Source organism: Ochotona curzoniae, unplaced genomic scaffold (assembly GCF_017591425.1).
Source record: "Ochotona curzoniae isolate NIBS_2020 unplaced genomic scaffold, NIBS_Ocur_1.0 contig_66, whole genome shotgun sequence".
In the NCBI taxonomy this organism is placed as follows: Eukaryota; Metazoa; Chordata; class Mammalia; order Lagomorpha; family Ochotonidae; genus Ochotona; species Ochotona curzoniae.
The window spans coordinates 26098534-26121964 of NW_024466512.1; the positions used below are offsets into that span (position 1 = coordinate 26098534).

The 23431-nt window shown below is 51.0% G+C and overlaps 1 protein-coding gene across 1 annotated transcript in view; it reads left to right on the top strand.

The window, feature by feature from the left end:
• The first annotated feature begins 1213 nt into the window (after nt 1-1213).
• The window catches only part of SORBS1 (sorbin and SH3 domain containing 1), a 224912-nt gene continuing 202694 nt past the window's right edge, over nt 1214-23431 (top strand). The window contains exon 1 of the mRNA XM_040992413.1: nt 1214-1282. The gene's annotated coding sequence lies outside the window, so the exon portion shown is untranslated. The remainder of the gene's footprint in view (nt 1283-23431) is intronic.

Below are 23431 nucleotides of genomic sequence, written 5' to 3' on the forward strand. Positions count from 1 at the left end.
GCCTTCCTCATCTGGCTGAAGATTCCAGCCAAGGGCAGTTGACAAAAATGAGCCGTGCTCAGCCTCAGGGGCGGCTGTGCTGCCTCGGAAATGTTTCACGAATGTGGGAAACTGAGCACAGAGGCAGCAAGTGTCAGACTGGCTCCTGGCTGCTGGTGATCTTGGGCAGTCTCCCCTCTCCAACACCCCTTTTCTTTTCCTGCAGCACCAAGGGGAACAGGAGGAGGACAGGAGTGTGGTGTCCGGCTGTGGTTCCCACAAACACAAACCAACACAGAATCATGCTATCCCTTTACACACTCTTGCTTTTCGCAAGGCAGATGGTCTTGTGAATCCACTCGTTTGTGTCTATCCCTCACCAAAATGGGAGCAGCCTGCCTTGTCGGTTTATTTATTTTTCTTCTGCAGGAACCCCAGGACCTGGCACAGATCTCACATGCAGACAGTACACACCTGCGTGCTGCATGAACGAGGTCTTAGAGCCTAGGTCCAATCCAGGTTGCACCATTTGCTGTGTGATCTGGGGCCCAACCCCCAATAGGACACCAAGGTTTTCCTGATTGAAAAATAGGGATCCCCTACAGCCTGTGTTGGAAGGTGATCAGGATCAAATATGGACCGACACGGGAAGCAGCAAGCACCTTGGCCGGGATGAAACATAACAATAGCAGCAGCAAACCCTGGCGCAGCATGACCACCAGAGCGGATGAGAAACGTTAGCTGTGTTCCTTCTCACTACACCCAATAGCCGAAGTCGGTGCCTTCACATCATTTTACAGAGGAGCCAAATGGAGCACACGGCATAACTAATACACAGTCCACAGACGCTAGCTTTCATTTATGCCTAATATTCCTTCCAGGCAGCTGGTGGGCGACCCCTTTGAAGCCCCCCGAAGGCCTCGGGCCCAACCTGCGGGATGGCCAGGACAGAAAGAGTTACCGCACCCGAGAGCGCGCGCGTCAGCAGCCGGGAGCCGCGGGCCCGCGCGCCCGCCTCACAACGCCGCTGGCGGGGTGGCCGGCGCGTCCTCGCCTCCCATTGGCGCACACACCCCTTCCTGTCACGGCCGGCCCGTTCACGCCCCCTGGGCGCTGCCGGAGTGGACGGTTCCAGAGGCATGCTAATGAGGGGGCGGGCCCCGCAGCCCATTGGCCGGCCGCGGGGTGTCGGTGAAGTCAGCGCCGAGTCCCAGAAAAACAGAGCGGGGCCAGCTGCAGCGTGGAGTGCGAGCCGGGCAGGACGCGAGCGAGCCTCCCGCCTGGCCGCCCGGAGACCCGCAAGGTAAGCCGCGTCGCGCGCCCCGTCCGGCGGCGCTGGCCCTCGGCGGCGCGGCCGTCGGAGAGGGGCGCGCCGGCCCGGCCCCCGCGGGCGGCGCCTTTGTTCCGCGCTTGAAGGAGGCGCATTTAAAGGGCCAGCTGTTAGAGGACTTGGGGGGACCTCCTCTCCAGAGAGCATCCCTCCAAGGTGGTGGTGGGGGCGGCCGTGGGCCTCCGCGGCCCCCCAGTGGATACCGCCTGCTCGCCAGGTCCCGGCGCCCCCCGCCGGCCCTTTTACCAATAGTGTTGCCGGGGTGCGGGGCATCTGGGCGTTCCAGGTTTTGGGGTGAGGGAGGGGGTTGGGGAGCGGAGCTGGTTGCGCTCACGGCCTCTGCTGAGAGGGAAGGTCCTCCCGCTCCGAGCCGGCTGCATGCAGCGTGGGCGGGCGCCGGGGGCTCTCGGAGAGCGGGTGGGTTTGTGGGGTAAAATCAAAGTGTCGGGGACCGGGTCCCCCTGCGCGGCCGCCCGAGGACGAGGAGGGGGTGAGCGGCGGGATGGAGGCATCTCAGGTGCGTTCATTCATCCGCGCCGCTGCGGGCGGGGGGCCCCGGGGCCTGCCCTCCCACCCCGGCCGCGTGGTCCCTCGGCGGCTGACAGCCTTCCTTGAGGGGCTTCTCCGCGTGGGGGTGGGCTAGAGGCGAACTGGGCTCTCCACCTCGCTTGCTGCCAGATGGGCCGTGGCCGTTAGCGATGGAGGGCGCAGGAGGCTCCAGGTCCTTGTGCTGCCTCGCTTGGGGGAGATGTGCGGTGGAAGCGTGCCTGCCCGCGCGCCCGCGCCTTGGGTCGGCTGTACGGTCCTCCGGCGCACGCCTGCCTCGGACCGGCTGGATGCATTGCGCTGTTGCATTGCCACGGTGAAAGCAGCAAGGGTCCCGGGCTCCCGAGGTTTCCAGCACGTTCTCATTTGGGGAAGCTGTTATCAGCGGCCCACCTGCTGAAATAGCTGGGATTGACGTCTACCGGCCACGGCAGGGGGCCTCACGTGGAGACTTCCAGGACCCTCCGTGGGGCACCGGCCTCTGCCTCCCCGCCCCAGCCCCCGGGAACCCCCTCTTCTCTCTGTCTGCACTCTCCTTGTAGTAGTTGGGGCTCCTCCACGTGGGATCAGGTCGGCGTTTTTGGTGGGGAAGGAGGCTTGGTGGAGGTTGAAGAGGGACGGGAGACTTAAAGCCGGGTGAACTGTGAAGAAGCTGCAGCGACTGGAAACATAAGACGAACACTTGGAGACTCCATATCTACAGCCCGAAGCGAAGTGAATGAAGTGCCTGATGGAGGGGGCATGTGTGGGGGCTGGGAGGCGGTTGGCATGGAGGAGCGATTTTCTGCCCCACCCTCTCGATGCTGCCTTAAATAGCTACTTCGCAGCCAGGCTCTGATGTCTCCTTGTGGCCCGAGAAAGGTTGGCCTGTTGGCACCTCTGCCCTTGGCATTGTTGGTAGATGGACGGGAAAGGGTTAGTTTTCCAGGGTTTGCTGAGAGCACAGTTCTCAGCGGAACAGTCCCTGGACCCCAGGTTCCAGCGCTTCTCTGCAGGGAATTAGCCACTGAAATGCTGTGTTGTGTGGGCTGCTGGGGTGAAGCAGTGAGGGGAGGGTCTGCTCCAACACCCATTGCTGCCGGTGCTCTCCTCCCAGGACCTGCTGTTTGTTGGGAGTTGGAGAATCTGCAAACTTTTCTGAAGATAATGGTTATATTGTAGGTGGAGGGGAGAAGGAGCAATAGCCTGGAGGGGCAAGTGCTCCCACAGAGCTGTCCACTGTCCCTGTGCCGCCCCTCTGCTCTGCTCTCCAACGCAGAGGTCAGTCCAGAGAGCCGAGCTTGGGTTTTTTTTTTTTGGCGGAGAATGAAAGGGCAGAGCCTAGGAAAGGAAGCTCTGGCTGTGCAGCGCTGGCCATCCTCCGCTGTCCAGACACACCTCTGGACCCTTCCCTGAGAGTGGAAATAGGTTTGCCGTAGAGGGCACACACTGGTGGATCTAACCTGTTTCTAGAAAGAGAAACAGATGGTCTCTCAAGCTTTGGTGGAGGCACTTGGGGCGAGAGGCTGGGCAGCTGGCCTTGCCCCTGGCCACCAACCTTCTCTGGGCCTTCCCATCGCTGTGCGGATCTGCGTCCTTGTTGCGGAAGTAGAGGACTTCCGAGTTGCTTGCTTCCAGGGTTCCTGGCAGCACAACTGCTCTTAGATTCACAAGTGCAGTTTGTGAGGGCAGTTTTAGGCCCTTTCAATTCCACCCTAATGAACAAATGCATGAAGGCACACCCTAAGGACTAGAGCGTGTTAGATTTGGATTGACCCCTTGCCTTGATTTGGGAGCATTTACTGAATGTAAATAACTTAGAACTCAGTGGTCCCTGGGGAAAGGCAGAGCCCCGAGTGGCTGATTTTCTGGGTGAGAGAGGGAGTTTTCTGTAATTGATCTTCTCTCCCCGGGCACGTTTAATCCATTGTTTTATTCATGGTGATGCAGGGGAATGTTTAGAACATTATGCCTGGATGGGACCTCTGTGTTGGCCAGGGAAGCCCCCTTACTGAGGAAGCACTGAGGGCCTGGGAAGTGTGTCCGCTTGCCCAAGGTCACCCAGCTAGCAAGACGCAGAGTTGGGCTGGGAGCCCAGTGAACAGGTTCTAGGTTCCGCATTCTAGATTGGGCTGTGAGAAGCATTATTCAGAGATGGGAGCAGGGAAAAAGGAGGCAAGAGGTGCAGAAGGGCGAAGGTTTGAGACAGGTGCTGTGGGGAAGCCCGGCTTGGAGCAGAATCAGCTGTGAGATCTCAGGCCATTCTGTCGCCCTGTGAATGGATGAGAGGCTTGGCTGAGATGAGGGTGCTGGGAGCCATGTCCCGGAATTGAGCTCAACCTGGAGTCCCATGGAGTCTCTCCTGTCCACCCTCTGATTTGTGGTTGCTTCATTTCAGGGCCAGCTGAGGTCGGTGGCTGAGGACAGTCCAGGTGTGTCCATGGGGTGCTGGTGAATGCTAAGGTGGGACCCGGCCTGCTGTCGTCCCTTTTTGTTTTTTAATGCAAAACTACAACACTGTTTTCCCTGGAGTTTCTTCCCAATGCAAGCAGTGTTCCCCCCTCTGATGTCCATTGGTGCTTTTTAGATTTTTACAGGTTGGCGTTTCCTTGCAGAGGTGTTTGGAGCTAACTGGCTGGCTGAATTGTAGCTCTGTTGAGGAAAGCTTCTGGCCTGTGACCTGAGCTAAGCTTCAGAATGGTTCAGCGAGCAATTAAATAGCTGTAAGCAGTGGTTAAGCAGAGCAGGAGCCATTCAAAGGCTGGCATCAAAGGTCATAAGGCTTTGAAGTCTGTAACCCAAGCCATCAGCTGGCAATGAACTGAATAATTTCCTTTGGCCAGTCTGAAGACCCTACGAAGTGTCTGTATGGCTCCTTAGTTCTTGTGTTTTGTGCTGGACAGGTGCTTGGTCTGTCTCTGTCTCTTGCTGCCTGCCTATCTTGCTTCTTTTCCATTGTCTCCTTCCTCCATTTTTCTCTCTTCTCATTGCATCTTCTCCTAGCACCCCTCCCCCATCCTTTCTTTACTACTGATGATGCAGCGTTGTAGTGTGTTTTAATGCATTTATTGCACCATTAAAGTTTCATATTCTCTGTTCTTGATTTAAAATCTCCTTTCAGTCTTTCGGCCTTTCTGAATGCATATATGTTTTACATATACAACAAGCAAGGGAAACAAACCAAATCCAATTAAATTGCTTTTTCACTTTCATGTGGTCTTTTCATTGATTTCCCCCCACCATCTCTTTTGTGGTCAGTAGTGACTCTTTATTGGAAAAAAAAAAATTCCCAGGTTCTGTCATGTGGTTATTGTTTTTACAACAAAAACAGCTACAGCAATAGAAAAAGTTTCCACTCTTGTATTGTTAGACACAAGGGACAGCTTTTCCCAGGAGAGGTGCCCTATTTCACGACTTCCTCCCGTGGAAGGAGTGTCTTCACTGTGTTCCCTGACAGGAGCTGTGTTGTGAGGGGTGAAGATGCTCTTGGTGGAGGTGCGGCTCTTGAGCAAGTTGTGGCCAACACAGTGTGTCTGGGAAGGCTTTAGACTGGTGGCCTTTCTTTTTTTGTTTTCTCATGCTGAGCTAACCCAGTGAGCTGTTACAGAATGGGGACTTCTTTGGGGAAGAATGAGGTGCTTGTTGGCTTTCTAGTTAGCATTGGGTGGGATTATGGCATGTCTTAACTTCCCCCTTGGAGGGTGGTGGTTACCGACCAGTTGCTGGTGTGAAGTGCAGATGCTGTGGTGGGCCGAGAAGATTGTAGACACCTGGGGGGGTCTGCAAGTAGGTTAGTGTCTGTAGTGTGTCTCCCAGCAAGAAATCACCTTGAAGATTCTAGGTTTTCTATTTGAAATTTCTAAGTTTTACATCCTCCCTAATGATGCCAGTGCTGGTTTTAGTACAGTGTATTTACACTAAATAGCAAGCTGTTGAACACAACGGATGGTTCAGGAAAATGTGTTTATCTTGGGCCTTTGTTTCTCCTGGTCTTCTACCAATAAAAGCGCACAGCAGTTTCTCCACCAGTCGGAGAAGCCAGGAGGAGGGCAGGCCTGCCCAGTGGAGAGCTCCCCTCCAATCCTGCCTTCCTGCTGGACCCACTTGCCGTGGCACCAGGGTGCCGTTCTCCCTATTCGCTCTGCTCTGCTTGCACCTGTTCCTGGCTGGCTCCCGTGTCTCCTTCCAGTCTGGTTTCACGTCAGAATGAGATGGCCACCACCACAACACTCATCTTTGTACTTTTGTGATTGCTGGTCGCCCTTGTTTGGTTCTTCCCCATTCGCTGGACAGAGAACAAATCGGTGCTTCATCTTTTTCAGTGGAATTCTAATTTATCGGAGTTCTTTAATGCTACAAGAAACATTGGAAAGCCTGTGTCTCCCTCCTCATTGTGGTCTCTGTCCCCAGAGTGACAGGGGTGGTGGCAGTAGCGATGGAGTGGTGTGACACTGACTGCTGAAAACCTAGTGGCTTCAAATAACTCTAGTATGCATCACAGTTGTGTGAATTAGAGGTCTCAAAAGGGTCTCCCCAAGCTGAAATCTGTAGGTGATTTGGGCTACTTCTGTTCCTGGGGAGGCCGCTTCACCACCCAGAGGTGGCATTTTTGAACTTGGAACCCCTACCACATCTTTCCATGAAAGCATGGCTGCCTGGACTCACTGTGTCTCTCTCACTCCATTGTGGTGTCTTCACCTCACTCCTTCCTCCTCCCTCTTTTGGTTTTTGGGATGACTGTGTTTACACTGGATCATCCTGATCATATAGATGTGAGGACACTGGATCATTGATCTTGATTCCACCTGCAGTCTTAATTCCCCTTGGCTGGTAACTTGACATGGTCATATATTTGAGGGTGAGGTTATGGACATTTGGAGGGTCTCCTGAAGTCAGTTGTAACTCTTTGGATAGTTTGTTTTGATATGACTATCTTATAAATTACTGTCCTAAATGTTCTCCCCGATGGTTCGTTTTACATGTTGTTGTACATATTTGTTTGCATCTGTTTGTCTGCATCTGAAAGTTGTGTTTGTGTATGTAGAGGGAAAGAGAGAATCTTGAATCTGCTTGTTCACTTCCTAAATGCCTATGATAAGCAGAACTGGGCCAGTTTGAAGCCGGGAGCCTGGAGCTCCATGTTGGTGCAAGGATTCCAAGCACTGGGGCCATCATCTGCTGCCTCTCAGGGTGTGTTAGTGGAAAGCTGGATTGAAGGTGGGGGAGCCAAGATTGAACTAGCACTTTGAAATGGGAGGCAGTTGGCCAGGCAGCAATTTATCTTGCTGTACCACACGTATGTTTCAGATGTTATTATTATTATTTTAAGATTTATTTATTTTTGATTACAAAGTCAGATATACAGATAGGGGGAGAGACAGAGAGGAAGATCTTCCATCTGATGATTCACTTCCCAAATGATGGCAATGGCCGGTGCTGCGCTGATCCAAAGCTGGGAACCAGGAACCTCTTCCGGGTCTCCCATGCAGGTGCAGGGTCCCAAAGCTTTGGGCCGTCCTCGACTGCTTTCCCAGGCCACAAGCAGGGAGCTGGATGGGAAGTGGGGCTGCCGGGATTAGAACCGGTGCCCATATGGGATCCTGGCATGTGCAAAGCAAGGACTTTAGCTACTAGACCACTGCGCTGGGCCTTCAGGTATTTTTAGACTTTTTTTTTTTCTTTTGGTTGGTTAAAATTTTGTTTATTTATTTGAGAGGAGATTTGCAGAAGAGAGAGAGAGAGAGAACTTTGACCTGCTGGTTTACTCCCCAAATGGCTGTAGTAGCTGTAAGGCCAGGCTGAAATCATGTGCCTAGAAGTCCATCCATGTCTCCCATGTGGGTAAGAGGGACCCAGGCTATCCTCCACTGCCTTCCCAGGCACATTAATGGGCAGCTGGAGCATAAGTGGAACAACCAGGACTGATGCTCATGGCATTCTGTCATTGCAGGCAAGTCTTAACCAGCTGTGCCACAATGCTGGCACCTAGATGTATGTTATTTCTTGATATCTTCCTATAGACTTCGAGAGTCCTTATGATACCTCACCCCGTTGTCTCTTTTCCTCTCCATCCTGCCACTAAGGATATCTCTGGTTTTGGTTGCAGTGTCATTCCGTGCTTGCACAGTTTTGGCTGTATGGCTAACTTTCATGGTGGAGCCTTGATGTTTTCCTCTCTGTTAAGTTAAACTTGCCTTGTTTTTTTCTATTTGCATGGTTTTTTAACATACTCGTTACCCATTCCCGGAGGCTGGTAGACACATTTGAAAGCTCCTCTGTCTCATGGTGTGTGTTTCTTTTGTTTTGTTCCGTCTCTCCCATCCTTGCTCGGGGAGGCTTCCATCTCTGTCCTCTGTTCTTGCCCAGTGACCTCGAGGCCTGTGGTGTGACTCATCCTGGGAATTCCCTCACCTTAGCCAGCTTGCATCCTTGGTTTCCTCTTTGTTTTGTTCCTCCACGGTCTCTGAGAGGGTCTGTGTAAATCTGTCCAGTTTACACCTCCGAAACGTTTTCCTGAGCTCAAGCTTGATGGTTCAGATCGAAAGTCACTTTCCTTTAGAGGATCTTCTAGATTCCAGTAGTAATACCAGAAACTTGGATGCTAATTCTGATTTCTGGTCATCTGTAAGTAGCCTGACTTCTCAAGTTTTAGGATCTTCTCTCTCCCTGTGTTAGACATTATTGCCTGAGTCTTCAGTGCACATTTTTAATCTGAAGACTCACATCTTTCAATTTGGAGAAATTTTCATATATATGTATGCTTAATAATTTCCCTAATTTTTTGTATTTCACCTTTGGAGCTTCTGTTAGCTAAATATTGGACCTCCTGGACCAGCTTCTAATTTTAAAATCCTTCATTTTCTGTTTTCCATTTGGTTCTGTTTTTGCTTTACCTTTTGAGAGCTATCTCCAGTTTTTAACTGCCACTTTCATGTTTTACATGAAATGCACTTGCATGTTTTACTTTCTAAGAGCCCTGAGTTCTCTGAATGTTCACATTTAAAAAAAAAAACACCTCTTCTTGTTTCATGGGTATAATCAATTCCTGAATGCTTGTTTTTTAATTTTTTATTGTTTTTTTACTTCCTGGCAGTTTTCTGCCATTTCTTGTTTATTTTTGCTTGTTCTGGTGGCCATGTTTCCCACTGGAGTCATCCTGCTCCCACTGATGCTAGTTTGTCCACTTGCGCATGAGTCAATGCCTAGTTGCTGATTGGGTGTGTCTGTGTGGCCAGGAAGGGGCTTGTTTACTTCACGGTTTGGTGACCTGGCTGAGGACCTCCCTGCCCCTGGAGAAACCTAAATCGTCAATCTCAGTGTCTGTGGCTCTTTGAGGCTTTCCTGGAAAGGGTGCTAGAGAGCATTTTGCCTGGGCGTGGGACGGAGCAGGCAGGTGGTGGTCTGGCTGTTCTGCACTGTGGGAGAGGCCTGGCTCTCCTGCAGGGTGTGCCGGCTTGAACTGAGCAGTTACTCTTGAGAAAGCTGCCCCTCTCCTCTCCTGCCTGCTCAGCTATAAGTTGGACCTCTCCCTTGCGTTGGCTTAGGAAGGGAAGTCACCAGACTGAGCAGGGACTGGGGCTGGTGGCTCCTGTACCTGCATTCACCTCGAACTGCTTCTGCCTTAGAGGCCCCACAGCCTGTGGCCCTGAGCCTTCTCCAGGTTCCATGACTTCACTCAGTGACTTACTTATTCTTACTTAAGTCTACTTAGTTGATGGCTTACTTAGTCTGCTAAGCCTGAACTTAACAGCTTAAGTTTCAACTTCAAGCTGAAACCTAAATCTACTTCTTTTTTAAAAATTTTTTTTAAAGGAAAGTTTTTTTTAAAGATTTATTTATTTATTTTTTTTATTGGAAAGTCAGATATACAGAGAGGGGGAGAGACAGAGAGGAAGATCTTCCATCTGATGATTCACTCCCCAAATGACCGCAACGGCCGATGCTATGCTGTTCCGAAGCCAGGAGGCAGGAATCTCTTCCGGGTATCCAACATGGGTGCAGGGTCCCAAGGTTTTGGGCTGTCCTCGACTGCTTTCCCAGGCCACAAGCAGGGAGCTGGATAGGAAGTGGAGCTGCTGGGATTAGAACCGGCACCCATATGGGATCCTGGTGCGTTCAAGGCGAGGACTTTAGCCACTAGGCCATGGTGCCGGGCCCCTAAATCTACTTCTTCATGATGGTCCTCTGGCCCTTCCTAGAATTGTCTTGGTACGGCATGTCTGCTGTTGTCTCCCTCCCTCCCTTGCTCCTTCCCTTCTTTCTCTCTCTCTCTCTTTCTGAAAGTTTTATTTATTTTTATTGGAAAGGCAGATATACAGAGAGAAGGAGATACAGAGAGAAAGATTTTTCATCTGCTGGTTCATTCCCCAAGCAGTCACAACAGCTGGAGCTCAGCTGATCGAGTTTTTCCTGGGTTTTCCACATGGGTGCAAGATCTCAAGGCTTTGGGCCATCTTCAGCTGCATTCCCAGGCCACAAGCAGGGAGCTGGATAGGAAGTGGAGCTGCCAGGGTTAGAACTGGCGCCCATATGGGATCCAGGAGGATGGAAGGTGAGGACTTAGCTACTAGGCTATTGTGCCAGGCCCTTCACCTTTCTTTTAAGAAGCAAATTACTATTTTGGCCTTTTAGTGGGGTTCTGGAGAGAGCAGAAGTAGGCATAGGTGTCTACTGATTTGTCTAAGCAACTGACCGAATGCGTGTTTCTGACATGACATGCACACAGGTGGTCATCGGATTTCAGTAATATGCAGTCTTACTCTTGGGAGGTGGACATCATGCCAAGCAGCAGGTCTTCCCATGATCCCTGTGCAGTTTAGGCTCTGGCACCAGGAGATAGCAGCAGACTGCTGAGCTGGGGGTGGCAGGCCCCGAGCTGGCTCAGCCTTCTCTCTGACTACCTGGGTCACCTCGAGAAGTCCCACAGCCTTTCTGGTCTCCTAGGGTTTAAGCTGAGATGCTGGTTGGCATCTAATTCTGTTCTCTGCAGAGTACGCACTGCGTGTAAGGCACGCTACCCTTCACATGCCCTTTAAGGTAGCCCAGGCTGTGTGTGTGTTTGCATGTGCGTTATGGCCTGTGTTACACTGAACTGATATTGTTTGGCTTATAAATTTGTCTTACTCTGGAGCTTAGTTGAATGTCTCTTTTTTAAAGGTTTAGTTAGTTATTTGAAGCTCAGAGTTATAGAGAGACAGAGATTTTTCTTTTTTTAAAATTTTTTTAATGTTTGTTTTTTTTTCCTTTTTTTCTTTATTTTTTACAATCTTTACATAATTAATTAGGGTAAAGAAGTTCAAGGGCGATAGGAAAATGGGTAAGACTGTAATTTCCATGCTGTTTCCTTCATGTATCTGAGGTAAAGGGGGTATTGAGGGAGAAGCCCCATCCAGTTTCCCACCCACCCCAGGTCCCGAATGTGGGACATGCTCTGAGATACTTGTTCAAGTGGTTTTAATAGTTCACCAGTTATGAATTGCTGCCAGTCTCGCCACTCCAAGCATGATGAGGTTGTTGAAGAATCCACTGATTGATGTAGTACATCAGAGAGTCTCCATTTGCCCAGTATTTCACTGCCAACATAGAGCTGAGGTGGTTGATTGACTTGTTCTGTCTTTTCTTGGTTAGGCTTCTGAGTCTGGCAGTTCAATTGGGGAGATCCCCAAAGAAACTTAGACAATTTTCATCTGCTGGTCCACTCCCCAGTTGACCACAATGGCCAGGGCTGGGCCAGTCCAAAGCCAGGAGCCAGGAGCTTTTTCTGGGCATCTCACATTGGTACAGGGGCCCAAGCTGTTGGGTCATCTTCCCCAACTTTCCCAGGCCCATTAGCAGGGAGCTGGATTGGAAGTGAAGTACCAACTGGTACTGATGTGGGATATTGGCACTGCAGGCAGCCGCTCTACTGACTACGCCATGGCCCCTTTCAGTGTCTTGGACAGAGTAGATCTGCTACATGTTTTACCGCTTATTGTTTTTAAACTGGGCTGCTGGTGGGGACTGTAATGGACTGTACGGGAAAGGAGACATCAGGAAAGTAGGAGAGTGTTAGCTGCTTTGCTCGGGTCCCCAGACCCTGCTTGCAGAGCGGGAGTGTTCTGCACATTGCCTGGCCCACTTACGGAGCTGGGGTTTGGAGGAGTTAATATGAAAGTTATAGGGAGATCAGTTCTAGACCTCCATCCTGATGCTAGAGAACGCAATTCCCCCAAGCATGTGGCAGTTAGATATTTGTTAAATAGGTTCTACATTGCTGTAACTTCAGAGTGTATTCATCCTAGCTATTGTCATGAGTTGCAGGCAAAGCCATGCATTTACAATGTTTAAGAACCTTTTAAAGTGTTTTTAAAAAATATGTATTTTGATTTTCCCAAGTCGACCTGCTGATATGCCAGGACTAGTGAGTAGCAATTTTAGGGAGGTAGATTTAGTTGAGTGAAGAACTATTTTTTTAAATTTGTTTATTTTTATTTGAAGAGGCACAGAGAAAGAGATAGAGAGAGAGAGAGAGAGCTTCCATCCTCTGGTTAACTCCTGAAATGGCAGCAAAAAGCCAAGAGCTGGGCCAGTCCAGAGCCAAGAGCCAGGAAGTTTTTTGGGTCTCCCACAAAGGTGCAAAAGTCCAAGGACTGTGGCCAGCCTTCTCTGGCTTCCCAGGCACATTAACAAGGAGTTGGATCAGAAGTGGAGCACCTGGTACTCAAACCTGCACCTATATGGGATGCCAGTGATGCAGACAGAGCCTTAACTTACTATACCATGGTGCTGACCTCAAAGAACTTCTCATTGAGAACTACACATCACTAGGCTGCTTTGGGAGCCCTGAACTTGCCATATCTAGGATGGACGCCCGCTGCCTCTAGTAGTTGATGCCAGTGTGGGAGAAGTATGTAAGAGCACCTGAAAAGTCCTTGGCTTTTGATGTGCTCAGCAAATGATAGCTGAGCACTCCCCCGACTCCCCCCATCCACCAGGGTCACTGCTGGGCTTTGGGAACAAAGAGAAATGGTATCTGCTCTCCTGAAGGTCACAGACCGTAGTTGAGCTGTCTAGTGTGCTAGTGACTAGCATTTGTGATTACTTACGCTCATGAGAATGAAATGCCATTAAAATCCAGTTTCCTGTGCTTGCCACATTTTATGCTCTCAGCAGCCATGTGTGACTGGTGACTGCCCTATGGACAGTACTGATCTAGAACATTCTATTGTTGCAGGTAATTCCCTCAAGTAGGCTTGACTATGGAGCTCTCTGAGTTTCCTGATGCTATATCTGTGGTTAGTTTGCCTCACTGTAGGGACAACTGAGGCACAGCCAGGAGCTCACCTGTGTTGGAATGGGGCTCCTTTGGAATGGGGCTCCTTTCTTCTTGAAGTAGAATGGGATGAGATCCACCAAGTGGGTAGTCTCTGTTCTCGGGTTCTAATCCCAGCTCAGCTGCTTTCTGGCTTGGTGACCCAGGAGAAGACACAGCTGCGTGCCTCAGTTATCTCACCTGTGAAATGGAGAGAAGTACTGACTCATTGGATTGCAGAGAGAGCTAGATGATCCAGTGGCGCAAGCCTTTGGAACTGTGCTGACACATGGTGATCATCTGGCCAACATGGGTCACTCTTGCTGAGAATGAGAGGGGACAGGACTTACCGCTGCATCTAAGGCAGGGTCTTCCAACAGGAAACTGTGGAGTGGAAAGAGAATGTTGGCAGGCGAGGCTGTTTGCAGAGTTGACTGACCACCTGGAGAGAAACACATTTCCAAGTCAAGGGTCCTGATGTAACCATGCCAGGCTAAGTGTGTGGGTGCTGTGGTGTAGGAGGGTAGGTCTACCCTTGCAATGCCTGTCTTCCCTATCTGAATGTTGCCAGTTCAAGCCTTGCCCACTCCACTTCCTGCTAATGTACCTGGGAAGGCAGTGGGGGTGGCCCAAGTGCTTGAATCGCTGCCCCACATGTGAGAGCCTAAATGGGATCATGGGTTACTGGCTTTGGCTTAGCCCCAGCTGTTGGTGCTCTGAGTGAACTCCTGGGTAAATGAAAGATCCACCTCTCCTTCCCTCTCTCTGTCACTGACTGTGCCTTTCAAATAAGTAAAAGATATATATATATTTTTTTTCTTTAAAAATTTACTTATTTTTATTAGAAAGACAAATCTATGGAGAGAAGGAGATACAGAAAGATCCTCCATCTGCCAGTTCACTCCCCAAGTGGCCACAATCACTGGATCTGAGCCAATCCGAAGCCATGAGCCAGGAACTTCTTCCAAGTCTCTCACATGGGTGCAGGGCCCCAAGGCTTTGGGCCGTCCTCCACTGCTTTCCTAGGCTACAAGCAGGGGATTACAAGGGAAGAGGAGCAACTGGCATGAGCTGGCACCTATATGGGATCCTGGTGCTTGCAAGATGAGGATTTAGCCATTAAGCCATTGTGCTGGGCTTTAAAAAAAAAACTTAAGAAAATGCCTGGTGCCAGAACTGTGGCATAGCAGGCTAAGCTTCTGCCTGAAGCCTGGGCACCCTGTATGGGCAACTCACTGGTGTCCTGGCTGTTCCATTTCCAATCCAGCTCCCTGTTTATTGCCTGGCAAAGCAATGGACAGTGGCAAAAATGCTTGGGACTCTGTATCCACATGGGAGACCCAGAAGAAGCTCCTGGTTCCCAGCTTCAGCTTAGCTCTGGCAGTTGCAGCTCTTGGGGAGTAAAATGGTGGATGTTAAGTTCTTTCTCTCCCCTCCCAGTTTCTCTCCCCTCCCTTCCTTCCTTTTTTCTCTGTGGCTCTAGCTTTCAAAAAAAAAAAAATGCCAGCATATTCTCAAACCCTCTGTATCTTGAATTTGGTCATTGAGGCTTGGAATGAAAATCCTTTTACTGCCTTCTTCCTCCTGGCCTCCACTTACCTGGGCTGGTCACTATAGCCCCTTCTAACCTTAGAGTGGGGAGGAGGGCATCTCTTGACACCGCATCCCCCATCCTGCACTGCCAGAGCTGAGGGGCTTCCTGGAGGATTGCACGAGACAGGAGGGACTGAAGCCGAGGGGTGAACTTGCGGTTGGGTCCTGATCTTGTCTGAGATTTCTGTCTCTTGGTAATGTCATTCCCTCTGTGGTCCAGTGTTGCTGGCTGACCAGTGCTTTGCTGGATAAGGGGACAGAGATCTGAGAGTCCCAGGGATGAAGTAGGCTGGGGGAAGGAGAAAGCCCTGCTTGCAGGTAGAACTTGTGTTTAGGAAGTGCATTAGTGCCACAGTTTGATTTCATTGGTGAAGCAGTTGGTGCTGGAGGAAAGCGGGGACCCCGCCCCCTGACGTTTGCTTCCACGTCAGCACTGCTGGGGTGGTGCTCTTGTCAGCACACATCTGATGCGGCCTTTCCGGTCTTGGAGCAGGAAGGTTTCAGTGTGACAAGGCGTGTGGGGTGGTGTGGGTAGTGAGGACACTGCGTGCACGTGATGAGTGTGGCAGGAGGCCAGGTGTCCTAGCTGAGCCAGGAGCAGCCTGCAATGAGGCCGGCCCTGGCTGCCTGATTCTCTGTACCATGCAGAAATACTGGTTCTACCTGAGTTCTGCTGGTCAGAAGTTGTTTTCTTTATTTATTTGAAAGGCAGAATGGTGGAGAGAGTGAGAGAATAGAGAGAAGGGTTGGTTTTCCATCTATGGGTTCGCTTTGTGACTGGCTGACAGAAGCTTCTTGCTGGTCTCCTGCATGGGGTGAAGGGTCCCTACAACTTGGGCCATCCTCCACTGTTTTCCCAGGCATATCAGCAGGAAACTGGATTGGAAGGGAGCAGCTAGGACTCAACCTAGTACCCATACAGGATAGTGGCATCGCAGGTGGTGGTATAACCACAATGCCAGTCCCTGGTGATCAGAAGGTTTGAGTATTTGAGGCTTAACCTGTACACTTAAACTAGCTCTATTATTGCATTCCTGTTTGGGTCTTGATTTTGTATTATCATGGGTGATATTCTGGCTTATAGCAGGTGTCAACCGAATGGGTGCTTTGTAGGTATCTGAATTGCCCTTGGAAGCTTGCTGCTGCTTTGTGAAAAGCCTAATACTTTGATCATTAACACCAGCCTGAAGGCTAACCTTTGAACTCAGTTTCCTGGTCTGAAAGGTTGTAAGGACATGCTTGTGAAACCCAAACATTCTCTGTCGGTGACACCAGTGGCTGTGCATGCGAGCAGTTTCCTTGTCTGATGTGGAAATAGATAATGCATTTGTAGGTGGCTTTTTTCTGCCTGGAGTTTGTCTTTAGTTGGGGCATAGCTATTTTGAGGTAACTAGGTCATGTGAACACAGGATGAAGGTCGGAGCATGGGGTTGCCGCTCCTTCATGGGCAGGAAGAGGGGAGTCTGCTGAGGGCTGCTATGACATGGATCCTGCTGAGTCTTCTCTGCCTGAGCCTTTCATAATGGACAGTGCCCCCCACCCCAACCCAGGAGGCTGGTGATGGGATGTAAGATAGGTGGTGTAAGAGGGAGCTGGAATTGGAGCTGAGATATCTGAGTCGCTGCCCCAGTGGCCTGGACAGTGGGAAAATGGGCAGGAAAGAGCAGGCACAGCTTTTAAGCAAGACAAAGCGAATAGAGGCTGGTGGAGAAAGCGGAGTCCCAGTGAGAACAGCGGTGGGAATCTTGGGAACCTGGGACTCAGAGTTGTGGGGAGCAGTCGAGGGCTGCCTCTATTTTGCTGGGGGCAGCCAGGCCCCAGACCTGTGCCAAAGCAGTGCGAGGTCTTTGTGGGAGATTTCACCTTTGCTTCTTGGAACCTGTATGTGAGACATGGCGCATTAGTGAGCCAATGTGGCAGGTGGCAACCCCACCCCCCCACCAGGAACTGGGAAATCTTAGTCATGCCTGAGCACTGATAGAAGATATATGGCAGCACTTCCAGACAGCTGCCGCAGGAGGCCCCGCAGCCGCCAGCCTGCATTACGGCCTGCATCCTTGGCTTTATCTTTAATTATTAAAGTCACAGGCCTTTGAAATACTCACCTGCAGCAGCGCTGTGAGCAGCTTTCCCTTCTCAGGGTCAGAGGAGCTCCAGCAGAGAAGCCGTGTGATGTCCTGGGGGTCTAGATGCCACACGTGTCCTTCTTGAGGATGATGTGGCCACTTGGACTTCCAGGAGAGTTGTAAGAAACCCCTGGTAACAGGGCACAGACTGCCGTGGGCTGTCTTGCTCCAAGTGCGTCCTGAATGTGAGCACGGTAGGGTGTTTCTTTTTATTGTGGGCCAGGAAGAGACTGTGCTGTTAGAAGATGTAAAATATTTAACACACACTCTTTAAAAAATTAAACCGCCCGGTTTGAATTGGTGGTGACTATGGCAACAGGCCTGGTTCTCAGCGTGGCTTCCTGGGGCTCATGGGTGTCCCAGGAGGATTGGCATGGCAGGGAGCAGTGTTGGGGAGGCTGAGTGGGAGGCTGGGTGCTCACCTGTTTTGGCTGGGCAGAGGCAGGGCTGAGCCACTCCTTCAGAGGCCCATAGTCAGGGACAGCTGGTCTGCTTTGTCAAGAGAAGGAGGATGGGAACGAGAGCACCTTATCCCTTCGGGGTTTCTTTTTTGTTTTGTTTTGTAGGTTGGCTCTAGTAGGGTCCCCGGTGCTTACCATTGTGTCGTAGCCCTGGGGTTTTGCCTCAGTGTTTGAGTCGGGTACCTTGTCACGTTTGTTGTGGAGGTCACTGTTTGCCTGCCCACCCCACCAGCCTGTGGGGTCCCAGGACTGCTCTTGTCACTGTTGTGTCTTTCGTTTGTCTGGCCTGTAGGAGGTGCCACACCGTGAGTGAAAAAATACATTCATGTACAAGATTTGGGGAATACAAAGGAATGAAAAGCCCCCATGCCCTTATGAAGCTCCTGAACTCAAACAGTTGGTGAACAACGCAGGATCAAAGCAGTCTCAGTTGAGTTTTGTTTGCTCTTTGACTAAAAAACAGCTTAGTTATCGGGGCGGTGGCGGGAGGGCACGTTTCCTAATTGGCTTGTAAGGTAATACGCTGAGAGCATATAGAAAGGTGTGATCAGGAAGTTTGGTGAACACCACTCTGAAGGGAAAAGGAAGCAAATGAAAAGCCTTTCTATGCACAGGTATGCTGCACACTATGTTCGGGCAAGGACAGGGCACTGTGAGGTCTGGAACCAGGTCGCAAGGTGGTGTGCCTATTAGAGGACAGAGACTGTGTATGTGTAAATGTGGGGTGGCTTAGTGAGAAGACTCAGTGCAAGAGAGGGGTGGAAGTGTTAAGAAGGCTGGGTCACCTGTAAGGCAGGAGTAGGGCCTGCATGGGGCCTTCAGCCAGGACTGGGGGAGAAACTGAGAGCAGGGAATACCAAGATGAATAGTACTGGGCTCCTGCCTGCAAGATGAGCTTCCAGGGAGGGACAGGGAAGAGAACTGCAGATGTGCCTGGGAGAGATTCAATGGAGAGACTGTGCCTGGAATTCAGGAAAGGATGGATAGTTTGGGAGCAGAGCACACCTGGTCATGCTTTAAAACTCTAACGTAGGCGGGGCTGGTGTTGTGGTGCACTTGTGATGCTGGCATCCCACAAGAGCACAAGTTCATGTCCTTGCTGCTCTGCTTCCAATCCAGCTGCCTGTTATCCTGCCTGGGGAGGCAATGGAGGATGACCGCAAGTACTTGGCCCCTGCCACCCACCTGGGAGTCCCTGAAGAGTTCTAGGCTCCTGGCCTTCTCCTCGGCCAGGCCTGGGTTTTCTGATCATTTGGGGAGTGAACCAGTGGATGGAATATCTGTTTTTCACTCTCTACCCTACTCCTTTCCTCCTCTTCTCTCCCTCTCCTTCTGTTTTTCCCTCTTCCTCAACCCTTAACTCCGACTTTCAAAGAGAGCAAGCTATGGAAAGAATCTAATGCAGTCAAGATCACGCAAACGCTAGTCTTCATTGTGGAAGGGAAAGGAATTGGGCTTCACGTTTTGGCCCTTTCAAAGCTCATCTAGGGTTACGATTTCTCCATGACGATCTCCTCTATCTATTCCTGCCCAGTGGAATTCTTAACGTCATGTGACTTATGTCCCTCCTTTAGCTATATTTACTGGGTCACAGTATTGTACTTGAACAAAAAAATGGCCCGTGGTTTGTGTAAGTAGGCACACTCAGTATATTTACTTATCTATGCAGTCATGCACACTCCTTTCCTTTGCTTTTCTTGTTTTCAAATCCCAGAGATTGAAGTAATTATGTAATTAGAATCCACATAGAGCGAGGCTAGATAAGGTGTAATTAAAGAGGAAAGCCTAATTTTGGAAGACTGATAAGGGGTCATTTGACTCAGTCTGGGCCCAAATCCAATCTTGGGAGAACAGTAAGAGGTCATTTGGATGTAGGGAGCTTGAGGCCACCCAGGGGCCCCACTGGCTGGAGAATTGAACGGATTCTGTTTCGGTTCACCATGAAAGCCATTCACTGAGTATCTTCTTGGTAGAGGGAGTTACGGGAAGCCCAGCTGTGAGTCAGGAACAGAAGTGTTGGATCTCAGGGAGGGTCTGTCCTAGAGACCAGTATGGAGGCTCCTGGCACAGTGTGTTGGGGATGAAGTTACTGGGGAGGTGGTCTGCACACTGGGCCTTGAAGGGGAAGGACAGGAGCGCTGTCTGTACACGAGAGGTTTTCAGATCGTGTTTGTGGAATGAACGCCTGGCTGAGGTTGGAGGTGGAAGGACTGCAGACATGTGGAAGTTATGTGGCTGAATGGCGAGGAGGTTGGGGTCAAGTAACTCAGAATGGTGATAAGTGATCAGGCAGTGGTGACCTTGTTCAGAGTCCCAGGTCATGGTGGACAAAGGAGGTCCAGGAAGGTTCCTTGTGGAGAGCAACTTGAACAGGACCTTGAAGGACCAATGGAGAGGGGAGAATAGAGAAGCAAAGACCATGCAAAGGAGGGGTGTGGAGTGGGTGAAGGCCTGGTGCAGGAGCAGGACCAGCACCTGGGCGGTGGTGATGAGGGGTCTGAAGGGAAGCGAGGGCCTTACCTGAGTGGGACTTGGGTTTTCTGGGCAGGAGAGATTTGTTGTGGGGGTGGGGACTGAAGATCCAGGGTGGCCAGGCTGGACAGGAGAGCACCATGAATAAATCATGTTGATCAAGGAGGAATCTGACCCAATGGGGTAGGATGGGCTCCTGGGAATTCTGCTTTAGCTGCTGGGGCCTGTGGTGCTGGGCCCCAGGCAATGGGCTTGAGGGACTGGGGCCTGAGCAGTCCTGTACCATTTAGGGACTGTGGTGTTAATGATGAAGGTGAGAGCAGAGGTGGACACTGCAGGGTGCTTGCCTGGGAGAATGGAGGTCCCTGGGCCTGGAGGGATCTGGTTGATGGACCAGGAGTGTAGGTGGAGCTGCGGTGTGTCTAGAGCCCCAAGAGTCCTGTTAACTTCCGAGTCCTGGCCTGTCCGCAGAGACATTGTGCCAACCCAGCCTCTTCATCTCTTGAGCTCCAGTTCCTTGCCAGTGGGATCCTCTCCAATGAGTGGAATTGTCGCAGTCCTGGGGACTGTTTGTGAGGTTGTCCTGTGGAGGTGAGAGAAGAAACAGTGTCAACCTTTTCCTTGCCTTCAGGAACTCTGGCAGGTGGTCTGGGTGGCCAGGTTGGGTGAAGAGTTGTGGGGAAGCTGAGGAATTTGGTCGTCTTGCCCTTGTCAGGTTGGTTTGGAGGCCCTTTTACAGCAGGGGTATAAGCTGTAAGCCTGTGTGGAGGTTGAGGTCCAGGTGGGTTCCGGGGCAGAGCAGGGAAGAAAAGAATGTTCCTGAATTCGTAGCAAGGAAGGTCTTCGTGAAGCCCTCCCTGCCCCCATTCTCTGGCCCTTGCTTGGAAATTTCAGGCCTGGGACCTTTGTAAACAGTCTATGCAGAGAAGACCTCCAGGCTGAGAAGGATGTGGGCAGGGCCTGGAAGGATGGCTGGGAAGGGGGAGCAGGAAGGACTCGGAGAGGACAGAAGGATGTGGAGTTAGAGTACACAGTTTACAGTAGGGATTTCAGGAGGGAAGGGATGTGTTCTGGGACACTTGGGGTGGGTGCTGCCTCTGTACCAGTACTTTCGTCATCCTTGTCTTGCCATCCTTACGTCACTGCTGCCGCTGCTCTTGTCCCCTGTTACAGATAAGGCAGCGCCACTGGTGGGATTGGTATCTGTGGCATGGGGTTGCATTCGGCTTTGCTCTTTGGCTCCAGTTGCAGCAGTCACCATCTTTGGCCGGCTCTCCAGAGGATGGAGGAACACTAGAGAATGATGTGGCTTTGTGACCTTTGTTTCCCAGTTAAGTGATGACCTAAAATGTGGCTCCAGGTGTTACCTGTGCCACAGCAGCCCAACACAATGCCAAATCCTGGGAACTGCTGATGGGAAGCTCTCAACTCTGTAGGGACTCAAACCCTCCTTTACAGATAAGGAAACTTAGCTCTGGGAGGGAGAAGGGCTATTTCAAGGTCAGGGGGCAGATGAGGATGAGAACTTGAGAGGTATGGAAATGCTGGTTCCGGTGGCTGTTTTTTTTTTCTTGTAAGAACAAGTGTGTGTGTGTGTTTTGAAGATTTATTTTCATTTGAAAGGTACATTTACAGAGAGGAGAGACAGAGAGAAATTGTCCATCTGCTAATTCACTTTCCAGATGGCCACAGTGGCCAGAGCTGGATGAGTCCAAAGCCTCCCACATGGGTACCGAGACCCAAAGCTTTGGGCCATCATCTACTGCTTTCCCAGGCCATAAGCAGCGACCTGGATCACAAGTGGAGCAGCCAGAATATGAACTGATGCCCATATGGGATGCTAGCACTACAGTAGAGGCTTAAGCTACTGTGTCATGGTGCTGGCCCCTGCTTGTGGAAAAGTTTGTGTTTGGTGTTTCTGGAGAGTTGGTTTGGGCAGACTTGAATCTGACTTGTCTCCTGCTAGTATGTGTGTTTGTGTATGTCCTTCACTTTAACCACAGATGCCCTTGAACTAGAAGGAAAGATTCCTTAAGATCAAAGGTTAAGACCTAAGGCATTTGACAAGTGGAAAGGGCATAGGAAGGAGGGGGAAGATCAGAAGGCACCAAAATAGAAGACTGAACTCTGGGTGTGGCCACAAAGATCTTTCCGGGCTTGTAAATAATCACTACCATTTGCTGAGTGCCCCTGGAAGCAGGCAGACTTTCCCTGTCACTTTGTGTAACTTCCGTGGCCTCCCAGTGAGGCAGATGCTGTCTTATCGCTCCCATTTTGTGGATGAAGGAGCCAGGACTCAGAGTCTGATTTTGCAGGTCTGCTCAGTGCAGAGCTCTGTCGTTAATCCCAAGCCCTATTGTGTTGCGCTGGGTGTCGCAGGGCCTGCCAAGTGGAGAATGCATGGAATAGCACATTTGGGGAGGCCACGCTTTAGTCATGGCTTGCAGCAGGGCATGGTTTTACCCGTACAAGACACTTGGCAATGTCTGGAGACATTTTTAGCGATCACAGTTTAGAGGGTGTTATTGACATTGAGAATCTCCTGAACATCTCGCGTTGTACAACATGGTTCCCCTCCACAGAGGGTTATCCCATGTGCACTTCTGGATGCAGAGGTTAAGACCCTGGGCTTTGGGGACCGGGCTGTATTTTTAGCTCTCAGAGCACAGGGTGGGGCCACAGGGAGGGGGCATTTCAAGAGGCAAATTGTTCATTTAGCTCCAGGGTTGGCCTGACCCTTACTGGATATTTGTAGTTTGTGTTCCTCACGGACTAGGTCCCGAGGGCTGCGGTGGTGGCAGTGGTGGGTGGAGGCTAGAAAGAAACATTCCAGCAAGACCCAAGGTCAGGGTGGCCCAGGGCTGCAGGGAGCACGCAGCAGCAGGTGAGAGGTGGGTGGAGTCCAGTCCAGGTCACTGGGAGTTGATCCAGGTACTTCCTGTGTGTAATGGAAATGAGAACTCAGAGCCATCTAATTGTGCTTTTGTACCCTTTATTAAATGATTACTATGAATGCTCATCATCAGAAATGTCTGAAAAAGGAGTATGCATACTGTGGATACGGTGGACACAAGCATGCTGCCTATCAGACTCCTCTGTTCCAGTGATTACTGGCTAGTCCCAGTCATCCTGTCCTCTGGAACGGATGACCACAGACAAATCAGGGCAGCCCCAGGACCCTTGTCTTTTTGAACTTCTCCTAGCAGCTCTGCCTGAGGTGGCCAGGGGGCAGGTGGGTCAGGTGGAGCAGCCCACACCTGAGGGGCCAGTGGAGGAAAACCCACGTTGTCCTCTCACTGCTGCGCATGCTTCTGGTTCCTCCTCCCAGGCCAAACATACAAAAGGTGTGCTCTGGGCCCTGCTCATGTGGGTGTAGCTTGCCAGGGCAGACCCCGCCTTGGTATCAGGCTCCCCTGGTAATGCTGGTTTGGAGCACATCCTCCAATCCCTCCCTAGCCCTTCCGTGACCCTGCTGACCACTCCCATCCTGTCACCTGGGCTTCACCTGTCCCCACGAAGCTCTTCTGTCACCTCCCTCCTCCAGTACCCTCAGTCCAGTGACTTCTTTGGTTGTTTATCCCTCCTTTCATTTCAGTCTGACGCCTCCAGGGACCTAGGATGAGTCACTTACCCCCAGGAGAAGCCAGCTAGCATT